Source organism: Lepisosteus oculatus, chromosome 9 (assembly GCF_040954835.1).
Source record: "Lepisosteus oculatus isolate fLepOcu1 chromosome 9, fLepOcu1.hap2, whole genome shotgun sequence".
NCBI classification, from domain to species: Eukaryota; Metazoa; Chordata; class Actinopteri; order Semionotiformes; family Lepisosteidae; genus Lepisosteus; species Lepisosteus oculatus.
The window spans coordinates 23,637,639-23,652,084 of NC_090704.1; the positions used below are offsets into that span (position 1 = coordinate 23,637,639).

The 14,446-nt window shown below is 37.9% G+C and overlaps 1 protein-coding gene and 2 long non-coding RNA genes across 3 annotated transcripts in view; 2 read left to right on the forward strand and 1 right to left on the reverse strand.

Moving 5' to 3' along the window:
* The window catches only part of LOC138241222 (acyl-CoA-binding domain-containing protein 6-like), a 496,682-nt gene that overhangs the window by 12,758 nt on the left and 469,478 nt on the right, over nt 1-14,446 (forward strand). The gene's annotated exons all lie outside the window — the stretch shown is intronic.
* On the forward strand, nt 4,888-11,062 carry LOC138241214 (uncharacterized). Its single transcript, XR_011190398.1, has 3 exons — nt 4,888-5,755; nt 9,658-9,798; nt 10,980-11,062. It is a non-coding gene; the product is annotated as an uncharacterized lncRNA (long non-coding RNA).
* LOC138241215 (uncharacterized) lies at nt 6,186-11,053 on the reverse strand. The gene is made up of 3 exons (XR_011190399.1): nt 10,968-11,053; nt 7,186-7,323; nt 6,186-6,302 (listed from the first exon to the last, which is right to left on the reverse strand). It is a non-coding gene; the product is annotated as an uncharacterized lncRNA (long non-coding RNA).

The following is a 14,446-nucleotide window of genomic DNA, read 5'->3' on the forward strand; positions in this document are numbered from 1 at the left end:
AATCTTAGTGCCTGAGCATAAAAAGAATAGGAGCATACCATAAACAATATTAATTTTGGAACTTAAACATACAGTATATGGCTGGTCTTGGTACTTTAAAGTAAAAAATACACACCAGTATTCCATTTCTCCCTAAACATTTTAAGCATCGAAGTCTTTAACTAAAGAGATACCGGAGTCAACAAGCATACTTTTAGAATTTGATTAATAGGGAATATAATATGGAATCGCGTATCTAAAGAATTTAATAACGATATGATTATATTCGTGTACTGCGACAGGGCTGTGTAGGGCTGTTTCGCCTCCCCCTTCATGCGACTTCCCTTGTAGCCTACTAGTCTACGTGCCTGACTAACACCTCACAGGTTGTGTGGTCAAATCTAGCTGGTGCTGGACTTTTCTTTTAACAAACATTTCTTCAAAAAAATAGAATAGTGATATTATGGACAATCAATTGACTTTTATATTTCAAAATATCACAACATGATCGATTCTAAGTCATTTTTGATAACAATCAACAAACAAACATTTCTTTGAAAAAATGAGACTTTTCCCTTGGTCAGAGATATAAATATATAATATATAAATAAATTAAATTTAACTAACATGTGAAATAGCGTGTGAAAAAGTGGTAGTTTTAAGCTTTTCTGCTAATATAATATGGAATCGCGTATCTAAAGAATTTAAAAACGATCTGATTATATTCGTGTACTGCGACAGGGCTGTGTAGGGCTGTTTCGCCTCTCTCTTCATGCGACTGTACCAGGAAGAGGATTTCTTTCTATACGAAACGTGTATTTTAAAAGTTTAAGAAGTAAAAACCTTACAGCATACACAGATTTCTAAAATGATCAGGATCGTTATCTTTGTCTTATGCATAATAATGTTCACCGCTCTGTCCAGCAAATTAATAATAAACTTTATTTTATATAGCGTTTTAAACGAATAAGTAATTAGATTGCTCATAAACCTAATCACTTGCTTTTTCTTTTTATTTAGGCTCAGATTTCAACTATAGATCGTATTATTAATAACCATAATAACAACCAACCAACAAAAACAACCATATAAACATAATACCAACCAAAAACATAGCTAACGACCACAATACAAAATCAAATATATCAAACCATTATACTCTCGCAATTTCCACCAATTATCATAATCCCGCCCCTTATTAAACCCCTTATTAAACCCTCCTCCCATCCCAGTTTATCCTCTTTATCATAAACAAAATCCACCTCAATTTACAACATAAAGCATTACTGCTTACTGGGTTTTTTTTTTGGGGGGGGAGGTGTCTTTCGCTGGAAATCTCGCCTGCTTCTACTTTACAAGTACAACCCCCTCTCTGCCGGTGTGCTGGCTGTGACGAATTAAACCAGTTTCACAGGTATTTTCAAAGTAGGAAGTACAGTGTTAACTGGTAGCTGGGCTCCTTAATGAAATCGCTTTAACATGCTAATGCGTTGGTGTAACAGTCCGGGAGTGGCAGGCTTCCAATGTCAACTCGACTCGATTGGAAGACAATGAACGTATTTTAGCCCTAAATGAATTAAAAGCAAACATGGTTTACATAAAATACATTTTTCCAAGAAAGTTTATAATAATACGATCTATAGTTGAAATCTGAGCCTACTTTAAAAATAAAGGAAAAGCATTTTCAGAGAGCAATCACGCTGTGTTTATGTAGAAAAAGCGATTAGGTTTATGAGCAATCTAATTACCTATTCGCTTAAAAAGCTATATAAAATAAAGTTTATTTAGAGATGAATGATCAGTGTCGCAGTTTAAATAATTTTCGTAGGAGGGCTTAGACAGATTCCAAGTGCATTTTTGCAATTTACGTTGCATTGTCCAATGTGCTGTTGTAATACAGTTTAGAATACAGTTAGTCTAAGCTTTATCAGCTTTATTTATGGGTTGCAATTTAGAAAAAGTCAAAAAACGCACTCAAAATGCAATTTAGAGCTTTCTGGCAAGAGGAGACACCCAAATTATAATGTAACATGCCACTGTTTGTGCATGAACAAGGTTATACTGCAATTTTCCTTAGATACGCGATTAAAAAAATAAATTTTTTGAATCACCGACGGAACACACTCCATAAGAATCAGCGCTTTTATACAGTATATTGCCTTTAAACACATATTTAAACACGTGTTTACGATTTAAATCAAAACGCGATTCAAATCAATATAAATGTTTATTTTGTAACGCATAGGTGACTATTCATTGTTATTAAAAAGACTTAAGACTTGAGGGGAGAAGGGGGGAATACTAAAGCCAATACTGGCTCAATGGGCTTTGACGTGCTAATGTGTTGGTTTAACAGTCTGGGTGTGGCAGGCTTCCAATGTCAACTCGACTCGATTGGAAGACAATGAACGTATTTTAGCCCTAAATGAATTAATAGCAAACATGGTTTACATAAAATACATTTTTCCAAGAAAGTTTATAATAATACGATCTATAGTTGAAATCTGAGCCTACTTTAAAAATAAAGGAAAAGCATTTTCAGAGAGCAATCACGCTGTGTTTATGTAGAAAAAGCGATTAGGTTTATGAGCAATCTAATTACCTATTCGCTTAAAACGCTATATAAAATAAAGTTTATTTAGAGATGAATGATCAGTGTCGCAGTTTAAATAATGGGAGTCAGGAAACTAACATTTATTATTGTACTGTGCTGTAAACTTGTTCTGTATGAACCTCTAAGCTGGTTCATACAGAAAATGTAGAAATGCATTAGCCTGATTATGATTAAAAAACACATAATTAAACACGCGTTTGCGATTTAAATCAGAACACGATTTAAATCAATATAAATGTTTATATTGTAACGCATACTGTCCAGCCTCCATTTCTCTATAAAAATTTACTCTGTTGCACACACACACACAATAGAAGCAGGAACCGCTGTCAGAAGGGAAGATATGTTCAAAATATCGCAAATATCGATCATGTTGCGATATTTTGAAATATAAAAGTCAATCGATTGTCCATAATATCGCTTACCTATTTTTTCGAAGAAATGTTTGTTAAAATAAAAGTCCAGCACCAGCTGGATTCGAACACACAACCTGCCAGTTGGTAGTCACACATCTAGACCAGTAGGCTACAAGACAGCTCGCATGATCAGGCAGGCGAAACAGCTCTACACAGCCCTGTCGCAATACACGGATATAATCATACCGTTATTAAATTCTTTAGATACGCGATTCCATATTATATTCCCTTTTAATCAAATTCTAAAAGTATGCTTGTTGACTCCGGTATCACGTTAGTTAAAGACTTCGAAGCTTACAATGTTTAGGGAGAAATGGAATACCGGTGTGTATTTTTCCTTGTGATATTTTAAGCTCTAGTTGAATGATAGGTGTCGCATTTAGCTAGAAATTATGAAACGCCCTGTTAAAAGCAAGGAAGTTTTTATGCCCGTTGAAGTAAAACAAAATGCCTGACAAAGTATGGCTTAGACAGATTCCAAGTGCTTGTACAAATGTGCTAAAGAAATTATACTTTGAGTATACAGCTTGTCCAAAGTCATCCATTATTAATACTATTAGTAATATCTTCAGTAAAGGCTTTGATGCATAAATATTTCTGATAAAGGTAGGTTGTTTACTTTTGTCCAAATGAGCAATCTTGCTTTCATAAAATATACCAACATTTTAATGACTGATGATGAACATTCTGTAATACACAGTTCAAAATTAAAGGCTCAAATGCTGTACATGAGAGGTTAAGCTCCCCCTGGCGGTTTTACAAGGTTTTACAATTCTTTAAAGAAAAAGAATAGCCTCTCATCAAAAGATGAAAAGGTCCATCTCATTGTTGATCATCTTGTATTAAAAAGCACATGTTTTTCCATTACTCTAGTATTTAATGACAAATGATCTAGCTTGCAACCCAACATGTTGCTAGTAGAAAACTTCCCGTCCATAAGGTCACATTTTAATTTAGTATCAGACAGAAGCTGTTGGGCACCACTGAAATTCCAGCTCAAGTAAAAACTACAGGAGACTCCAATCTCATCTCAATCTACAGCACCCTGAAGCTGGGAAGCTGGGTCTGGTCAGAGCTCAGAAGAAGAAAGGCTGGGTCCGACATTACTTGGATGAAAGACTCTGTGTGTAGTTCAGAACCTTGCAGGCTGGGTATAAGAGATTGAAGCAGCAATGTCTCTCCTCTAATGCTTAGGTAATGAAGAGGAGAGATCATCAACCACCCTCTTGGATCCTCTTGGGGAGATACCCCTGAGGGATACTTTAGAACAGCCAATTATGCAAAGCAGCATGTCTCTGGGATGTTACTTGGAATTAAAACCCACAACACGCAGAATAAATGCCACACAGGCAGCTGCCCAAGGCTGGAGATAAACCATGGGCTTTGGAGATGCAGTGCTATAACCATGAATTGGAGGCACCAAACACTACCAGAATATGGTGCTTTGGCACCTCTGTAGCATATCTTGGCATAACCACCCTAGAGTAGATGCACAATATAAGAGGTGCCAACATACCATGCTCATTGTGGTCACTGAGGATCCAAAAAGTATTAGTTTAGGTTATTAATTTAAACCTATAGGTGCTCATCTTGGAAATACAACAAAATATAGCTGCAAGGTCAGTGTCAGGTCCGGAATTTGCATGAAGAAAAGTTAACCTTAAGAGGATGAATCCAAACATTCATTACTCCAGTACCTTTTTGTGCCTTCTAGCTCTGGTCTGTTTCTTCAGCTGGGCCTGTCGCACCTCCCTCCGGGCATCTTCCTCTATTCTCATCTGTAAAGCCCTTTCTCTGATTTTCCACATCTGTAGAGCCGTCAGTGAAAAGGCAAAGCAGATGACAAACAGCAGAAAGCTAGATTGTGTTGAGCACAAAACAGCTACGCTACTAGACATTTATATTTATATATGTCACCTGCTTATAGGTGGTACATTAAATATTTAGGATTCTGTTAGATCATGTGGAGCTGAATCTCTCCCCTTTTTACAATCTAGCAATTGAGGCCTTTGGGCATTTTTCAGCATATTACAGTAGGAGCATTCAGCAGCTGAATGTGGTCTGGGAAGCCAAAAGTAAAAATAACTGGGAAAATAACATACCATACAGCAATGTACAGTGAGAATGTGAAAAAAAAACAAGAAACATGATTAAGCTGATGTAGAAAACCGATGAGGCTAAATACTATATATTGATAATGCTGATGATTTGAAAGCTGATAAATCAATGAAAGGGGTGAATAAACTATGTGTTTTAAAAGTGAGTTAAGCTATAGAGTGGAATGTGAAATGGAAATCTAATAAGTAAATTGATTCTTAAAATGTAGAGAGCTTTGCAAAAAATATATATTGGTGCTTTTAGAAAGTACATTTCAAGGATGTAACCGCTGAGGTACGGGCAGAATTTTAGAAAACAGTGCATCAACAAAGTACGCCTTGTTTAGGTTACTTTAGAAGACAATGTACCAAAACAATATATGCCGTCTGGGTCATTAGATTAGCTGAAAGTAACTGATAAACTTTGAAAAACAAATCTAGTGGTGCTTCTTCTTTCGTTTTATGATGTAATCTGTTTTGTCTTAGGGAAAGGGGAAGTGTTAGAAGGGACAAAGTGCTGAGCTTTCTCTTACAGCGCAACATCTTATTAAAACCCTGTACTGCTTGTAACAAATTGAGTCTCTGATGCACTTTGCAGAGTGGCAACAGGGCTCCCAATATTGCAATATTGAAATAAAGACCTTACTCAGGTGAGAACTCTCTCTTGTGGCTTCCTTGAAAATTAATATTTCCATGACAATTATAAGATTCATAAAAGCATATGAAAAGTGTCTGAAGTCTAAGTGTGACGATACAGTAACATGATTCACTAAGGGTATCCACACTGCAGAAATCTGTTCGGCCGGAAGAGGCGTATACAGTATAAGGTGAGAGAATTGTTTTAATTCGCATTTTGCAACATAAATGCTTAATTACTTGTCAGAAAGACAACATCTTTTAAAACAGTTATGCTAGAGATCCTGTTATCTTTTGCTTGCTCCCCAATCATGCTGTATTTACAGAGGTGTCACAAAGTCACTTGCCAGAGTTGATATAAATGTCTCTAATCAGTTTAAGATGCAGAAGGAAACCAGCTATTAAAGATCTCTCATCCAGGTGATGACCAGGAGCAGCCCTGGGTCAAAATAAATCAAACTGTATTCTCATACCTCAGCCTGTCTGCTGTACTGCAGACCTCTCATACGCTGTATTTCACCACTGCATATCTCCTCTGTTTTCTGAGCTCCTGCCTGGTGCCTTCATAAACAACAACAGAAAAGAAAGCTTAATCCACAAGGCAAGGTAAAAATGTCAGACAGCAGCAGAGGAATTTGTGAATGTAGTATTTCCGTAGAGCAAATGCCAGCAGCCATATCACTCTGCAACTCACAACTGGCAGAGCCTGGTCAGTACCTGGATGGGAGACCTCCTGGGGAAAACTAAGGTTGCTGCTGGAAGAGGTGTTAGTGGGACCAGCAGGCGGTGCTCACCCTGTGGTCCATGTGGATCCTAATGCCCCAGTATAGTGACGGGGACACTATACTGTAAACAGGCACCGTCCTTCGGATGAGACGTAAAACCGAGGTCCTGACTGTCTGTGGTCATTAAAAATCCCAGGGCGAAAAGAGTAGGGGTGTAACCCCGGCATCCTGGCCAAATTCCCCATTGGCCCTTACCAATCATGGCCTCCTAATAATCCCCATCTATGAATTCATTACTCTGCTCTCCTCCCCACTGATACCTGATGTGTGGTGAGCGTTCTGGCGCACTATGGCTGCCGTTGCATCATCCAGGTGGATGCTGCACATTGGTGGTGGTGGAGGGGAGTTCCCATTACCTGTAAAGCGCTTTGAGTGGAGTGTCCAGAAAAGCGCTATATACAGTAAGTGTAAGCAATTATTATTATAAATGTTTATCTTTTGGAAAACTTTGACTCAGTCAAGACTTCCACTTGCTTGCACAATTAATTAACTTAAGGCAAACCTTTACTTACAGTTGTATTCTTGACATCCAATGTTTTAACATAACAGTAATATTTACAGCGAAACGAAAAAAAAATGTGATACAAATATAACAAATCAGGGAATCTAAAAGGCAGGAACCTTCTGTTAAAGAGTGAGGAGCTTCCGTATGTTATTACCTGTCTCTGTTAGCCATAAACGTCTGAAATATTCTTGGATCCTTCCTCCAGGAGCCATTCCCTCACATCGGTGAAGCTGATATCCCTGGGAATCTCGTTCTGCTCCTGGAGCTCCAAGAACTTCTTCACTATTGTTTTCTGAAAGCCAGCACAGCCTTTTACTAGAGTGTCACACTCCCTTCATTGCAAGGTTCTCCTAAGCACTATTATAGCCGAGTGTGCACTTCAAAACCAACACTGACTTTTTCCATTAGATTTTTAATTTGAGCTCACAACAATAGAATGTGTTTGTACAGTATATGTATAAGAGTGAAGGCTGAGCTAGTGTAGTTTGTTGATCTAAATATTTCAATTTAAGAAGTACATCTTGGATACTAATTTGAATGTCGCCATTCTAACTCAAAGCCTTCACGGTATCAAACCTGTGTGGTCACACGTCCCAAACAGTCTGGCTCTGCCAGTGGAGCCTGGAGACCCCAAAAATATAACACACGGTTTGCCTTTTAAGAATTTACACCCCTAATAATAATAATAATAATAATAATAATAATAATAATAATAATAATAATAATAATTATAATAATACAAAGTAATAAACACCTTATTTGAAAAGCATGGACTGATTAGTAATTTGTACAGAGCAACATAACAAAACAGTTGCCACAGTACATACGGAAATCTCCAACATTACTATTTTTAAAAACAATGTCTTTTTTCTGTATATCAAGACCTAGTTTCCAGTGACTACCGCGATGTGCCCATCCATTTCCTAACTGTGTTATAGAAAGCAAGTGGCGCTGCTGAAGAAAATATCCTAAAAATAACTACTTTTTGTAGTGTCCGTAATGTGACGAGAGTCCGGTTCACCTTCAGACTTAATTTCTTATATAAGTATATTGTATATACAGTAGATTTTATAGTCTTATAAAATACTTTTTTTTCAAAGCATTTTATAATGCTACTCTTGCACTCTGCTGTCTCCTAGTTCCTTTCAGTTGGGCTTCACCGGTGAAATAAGGATGAAAACATCCTCTCTCTGCCCAGTCTTGCTTTTTGGCGGTTGATGTGTCTGTATGTGTCTTTTCTAGATATGTCTAAAACGACACCTAATATGCAGGAAGAAGGTTAAATTGGTAAGATGGTATCTGTAGCTGGGTAGCTGCAGAAACGGATTAAAAACGTACAGACAGAAACTTTTTAAAAACTAATCTGGGTGCGACGGTAGGATGAGGTCACAACGGAACGGCCATTTCACGAGGTTCCTAATTCCTCAGCCTCGAGATGTGTTCTGGTTGTTTGCGGTTTGGCTGAAGGTATTTGTACCGTAGCAATGCCGTGCTTTAAATTTCATACTTGGTTATTTCAGATCCCCGTTTAAATGAATAGGTGTGTTAACCCCTCTGTATTCTGGCTAGATTTCACTCTGGAATTCTTAATCTGGCCTTCCTAAAGTTTTTCCTTAAAACAATTGGTGAAGACATTTCTCACTTTTCAACCACTTTTCATCTGTAGCTCCCAGGAACTGCTGGTATAGTGGTGAACAATGCGTGATGGACTTTGGGATCCTTTGGGATGGAAAAGAAGTGTAGAAATGCAATTTTAATTATGGTCAATTCTGGTATTGTAGCTATTTATAGTTATACAGGTCTTGTCCTCAATATTCTCAGTCACAGCAGCATGACACATGGAATATTATCCATCCATTGTCTAATCACTTGATCCAATTCAATGCTGTGGAGAAGGGCTCTGCAATTACCAGAGGTCAGTTTCTTTATTTCTGTTGCAGTGTGAGAGCAAAGAAAATTTGCAACAATTATACTGCTTATCTGTTCAGTTGCAAGAGAATTATCCTTTCTTTTGGACAGAATCTGCATTCGGATTTGTGACCAAGATTACATAATACAAATGCCAAAGCTTGGAACGTCTGAAAAAGACTCAGTGGATGAAAGAGGGATCAAATTAGCTAACTAAATGTGTGTTCACTGATTGATCTGCAGAGCCACACGGTCAGGCTGGGTGCAATAAGATGTGGATACAGTCCTTCAAATTCACATGCCTAGTAAAAAAAGAGAATACAATCCATTTGATCACTCTGCAACTCACAACTGGCAACCCACTGAAGCTCAGCAGGCGTGATCCTGGTCAGTACCTGGTTGTGAGACCTCCTGGCAAAAACTAAGGTTGCTGCTGGAAGACGTGTTAGTGGGGCCAGCAGGGGGCGCTCACCCTGCGGTCCATGTGGGTCCTAATGCCCCAGTATAGTGACGGGGATACTATATTGTACACAGGCGCCATCCTTTGGATGACACATAAAACCGAGGTCCCGACTCTCTGTGGTCATTAAAAATGCCAAGGCGTTTCTTGAAAAGAGTAGGGGTGTAAGATTTCCCATTGGCCCTTATCAGTCATGGCCTCCTAGTAATCCCCATCTATGAATTGGCTTCATTACTCTGCTCTCCTCCCCACTGACAGCTGATGTGTGGTGATTGTTCTGGTGCACTATGGCTGCCGTCGCATCATCCAGGTGGATGCTGCACATTGGTGGTGGTGGAGGGGAGTCCCCATTACCTTAAAGCGCTTTGAATGGAGTGTCCAGAAAAGCGCTATATAAGTGTAAGTAATTATTATTATTATTATTATTATTATTCTAATACCCTGAATGTATGAAATGAGCACATGCTTGATTTTAGCCTAGTCCCGCTGACAATCACATTGCTGGTCTGATCACCTGCAGGATACGAGAACTCAGTTTCTATAATATTTTATTTTTGAAGAACTGGCATCTGATTCATTTCCAGTAGTCTCTTTCATTACTTGACTGTCTGTTGGGAACTGTTAGTCCTGCTTGTGTTTATTCTGCAGTCTGGTGAACAACAGGTTGTGAAATTAAGATCTATTTGATTAATTGTCTTTTATCCACCCTTTATCAGAAGGCTACTTATTCCTGTTTAAGGGTTTAGCTGACCAGGAGTCTATCCCAGAATCCCAGAGGTGTAACTCGGCATTAGTAGTATACTTGTCCTCTTGTAGGGTACATACTGTACACAAACACACAGGGCGATATAGACATTCCAGTGAACTGAACAAGCATGTGTTGAAGATGGAAGTTGAAGGGAATCACCCAAAGAAAGATTATGTGAAAGCAGGGAGAACACGCAAACCCCCTACATAAGGTGCACACGTCTGGAATCAAATTAAATGACCCCCAAACACGTTCACCAATTTTATTTCTAAAAAGATAACTTTCTGCATGATGATAAATGATGAATGCACCTTCGTGTTTATTGAAATATTATTCTAAATGATTTTTAAAAATGGTGTTATTTTTATGTAAGAACTGTTTCAATCAAACACTAACAAAAAATCAAAATTTTAGGAAATGTTGGAAAAGGAAAAGATGGTTGAAAAGTATGGAAGCCCGTTTCCGCCAGGGAGTAAAAAAAACACGCTATGGTATCTCACTGTGGTCAGAAAGCATTTCTTGATTCTGCTTGAGCAGCTTCATGAATTGTAAGCGACTGTAAGAGCTCTTTCTAAAGTCAGCCCTCCTACAACAATTTATCACGCAGTCTCTTATGTGCACATTTTCCCACAAGTTGATCTCTTAACATGTCAGCTTCCAATACTCCCAAGTCACAAGATTTAGCCAGTTCTCTTAGTGAATTCACAAAAGCATCAACAGATTCGTCCTGAGACGAATTCCTACATTTATGCCGTACCAAAACCACATTTCTCCGCGGTGTAAAGTAAGCGTCTAAGGCAGCTAGTCTGTTCATATGAACCTTTTTCTCCAGCGAGGTTGGCGAAAATCCGCTGCAGGGGCGCCCCGATGCAGTGCAGTAATGCAGCCCGTCTCAGGCATCCGGAGCTTCTGTAGATCCACTGGCTATTTCAAAACATCTGTACGACTTCATCCATGTCTTGTATTCCGTATACAAACCCGGAGCTCCGAGGTTCAGTGGAAGCGGTGGAGAAAGCTGGGCATAAGCAAAACTTCTCGGCGCGGCGGCCGTATCTTCCATGGCGCAAGCTTAACGAACAGTCCGAAAATTCAAAAGTTCGTTTCAACCAGCACGAGAACTAAAATCTGCAGTGTTCTGCTCGCTTTGAGTTCGCCAAGCACTCATCTCTCGTCGCAATAAATGTTGTGTATCTTAATAAAGAGTCGTTCTTATATTATTTTAACTATTTTATTAACTACACAGATCACTCCCTTACACCATATATTCCCGCCTTCTACTCTCCCGTTCCGTTGTCTCGCGATGTCTACTCACTATACTCAGCTACCAGATTCAGATATTGTGAAACAAATTTTAACTAAGCTGCTCATAAGAATTCATCCTATTTCTCCAAAGGGGGGAGGAGAAACAAGAACAGATTATGGAAATTTTATCTTGTTGGGAGCTTAGTGAATTTGCTGTGGGCATTATTGACAATGTGCCGAAGAAACTATTTACAGCCCCAGATACCTCAGAATGTAATCCAACAATGGGAAGCAATATCCAATGTGAGCTGGTTTCTGTCAAACAAGTGGCCAGCTGTATTTACAGAGAACTGCTGCAGAGTGCTGGTTCCAAAGACAACTTACAGCAAGCAGTAGCAGCCAAGAGTGAGAACCTGGCCAAAAAGATAGTTAATTCTCTTGGGAGAGAAATTATGAAGTTCCAACATTCAGATATCGAGTCTTCAGATGCTCCTCAAGCTGACAATGATATGGAAACCCGGAGCACCGAGCAGCTCATGTGCACCAAAATGGACCAGTTAGAACCTTCACCTGTTATTGGTCGAACAGATGCAGTGAAAGATATCTCTCCCAGTCTTCAGGATATGGTGAAGGGCTTTTAATGGTGTCTAAAATATATTGCTCTTCAAGGTACTCCAAAACTGAAGTAACAACCTCTCTAGCCAGAAGGCTTTCATCTGAAGCCTTCTTTGCCACTGTTGTGCAATAAACCTCCTGGTCGAACTCTTTTTTCATTGCTTCACAAATGGCTCCAGCAGTTTCTACTGTATAGGTGCACAAATCTGAAATATCTGACACAGAATCAGAAAACACTGAATTTGTTGGTGAAGAGCTGACACTTGAGCTCTTTGCATTGCTTTGAGCAGGAGAACTGGAACTAGATACATCTTCTTCAGTCTGGGTGAGTAAAGATTTGAGCTTTCCAAATAAAGTCCTTACAATGCCTTTTGCAACTGAACTCAAGTCAAAAGTACGATCAATGGATCCTGTTTCTGTGCTGCCTCTAGAAGTTTGAGGAGCAGCAGCAACATTTTTATTGGATTCTTGCAGATATTTATTTGTTTCAATACAATTCAGTGCAAACAAAACATTTATCACCTATCAATATAAGACCTATTTTTACTTACTTGTCAGGGTTCGTTGTTTCCCATGTTAACATTTAGAAATTTGCAACCAAATTTTGAATGCCAGCACAGATGCAACTAATACAAATATACTGTTGTCTATACAGTATAGTAAAAATCTATTATAGATATAGGTTGTATGTATAGAAAAATATATACAGTACAGTATTTCTAATATATAAATGAAGCAAGAACAACAGAATACCAGTCTAACCAAAGAAATAGAATGGTCAGTATTGCATATTTTAAGTGGATCCCTTAATTTATAAATAATTAAGTGTGCAGACCCCTGTTTCATTCCAGAGGAGGCAGTATCAAAGGGTTCTTTTGGCATCGAGTCTATGGTAGAAAGTGCAGTCACCCCCTTGGAACCTGGACAGCTTAATATTCTCTCAATCAAAACCTAGTGGGAGCTGATCTGAACATGTCAGGGAAGGAACCACTTAGCAACAGCTAGGTGGACTAAAATTCAGGATTTACTGTACTGAAGGAACAAATTAACATATTTCTTTACATTTGTTCTTTAGTTATGACACTGTGCATTTTAACCTCAAGAAGCTATCTGGAAAAATAAAATGCATCCATTACATTCAAACATTACAAGCAGTGTACCTTACCTGTCCATATAAATTGTTATTGTTATTGTTATTGTAAATTTTTAATTAAAAAACATTATGATAAAAAATAATTAGTGTGACATTGCTACTACATGGACAAAATACTAACTTTATTTTGCAATATTAAAAAATGGTGAATAATTAAAAATATATAGGCATCTTTTCTAGTGGCAGAACAATTAATCTATTTTAAAGCACATTCCTGTGTAAAAAAGATGGCCTCCTAACCATGATTATGTTCGTACTTTTTCAATTTACCTACTGGATGTCTAAAACTTGCTTAGGTTTTTAACTTTAATATAAGAGGCTTATAAAATAAAAATCACCGCAACAAAATAGCACATTGGAAATGATAAATCTTAAACTTCAATCTGCAACTGTTCCATAACACTTTAGCGAATATGGTACAATCGTGTTCCTATGTGAAGCAAGATCACTGGTAATTTACATCATTGTGTTTTCAACAACAACTACTTGGTCAGGCGCAATGTATCTAACCAGTTTCATACTGGGTACTGCATAATTGACACATAACAAATACAGTTAAATTCAGAAAATAAATAGTAATTCTTCATTGAAATGTGCAGAAATATGTCATGTTTATGTTTGTACCCTGTTAACTTCATAGAAATTAGACCTTAGAGAATTTAAAGATTCTGTGAAACATGCACTTTGACCAGAGGTGCCCAAACTTTTGCATACAACTGTATGTTGCTGCTGCATCATTCAGGACAAAGCCCAAAATGCGTTTTCAATACATTTGATGACTTAGTGTTACTTAGTTGTTACTGCCCTCTGGTGGTTGTTGATTGAAACATAACATCCATTCAAACACGACCAGACATTTCTCCCACTGTCAATACTTCAGCTAAATTTCACATTTTATACTGGTGCCACAACATATTGTTAGTTATTATGATAGAAATGTGTTTTAATATGACTAATATATTATTGTTGTAATGCAGTATGATCAGAGTTATACATAAGTACAATACAACAGTTTATTTTTGCGAAGGTTCAGTTAGTGTATTTTGACTGCTGCTCTAGTCATTGTCAATATCAATATTCAAAGTCAATGTTCTAGTCATTACAACAAAGCCAGTCTATGGTAAACTATATCTAGGATTTGGAAAAATGCACATGAGCTAACACGAAAATGTGCACATGTACTGTACTGTTAACAGACTGATTCATGCATTTGCAAAGAGAGAAAAAGCAATTTAACGAACGCAGCTGGGGAAGTGAGTTAAAAATAGAAAACAGTTCCTCTTTAAACA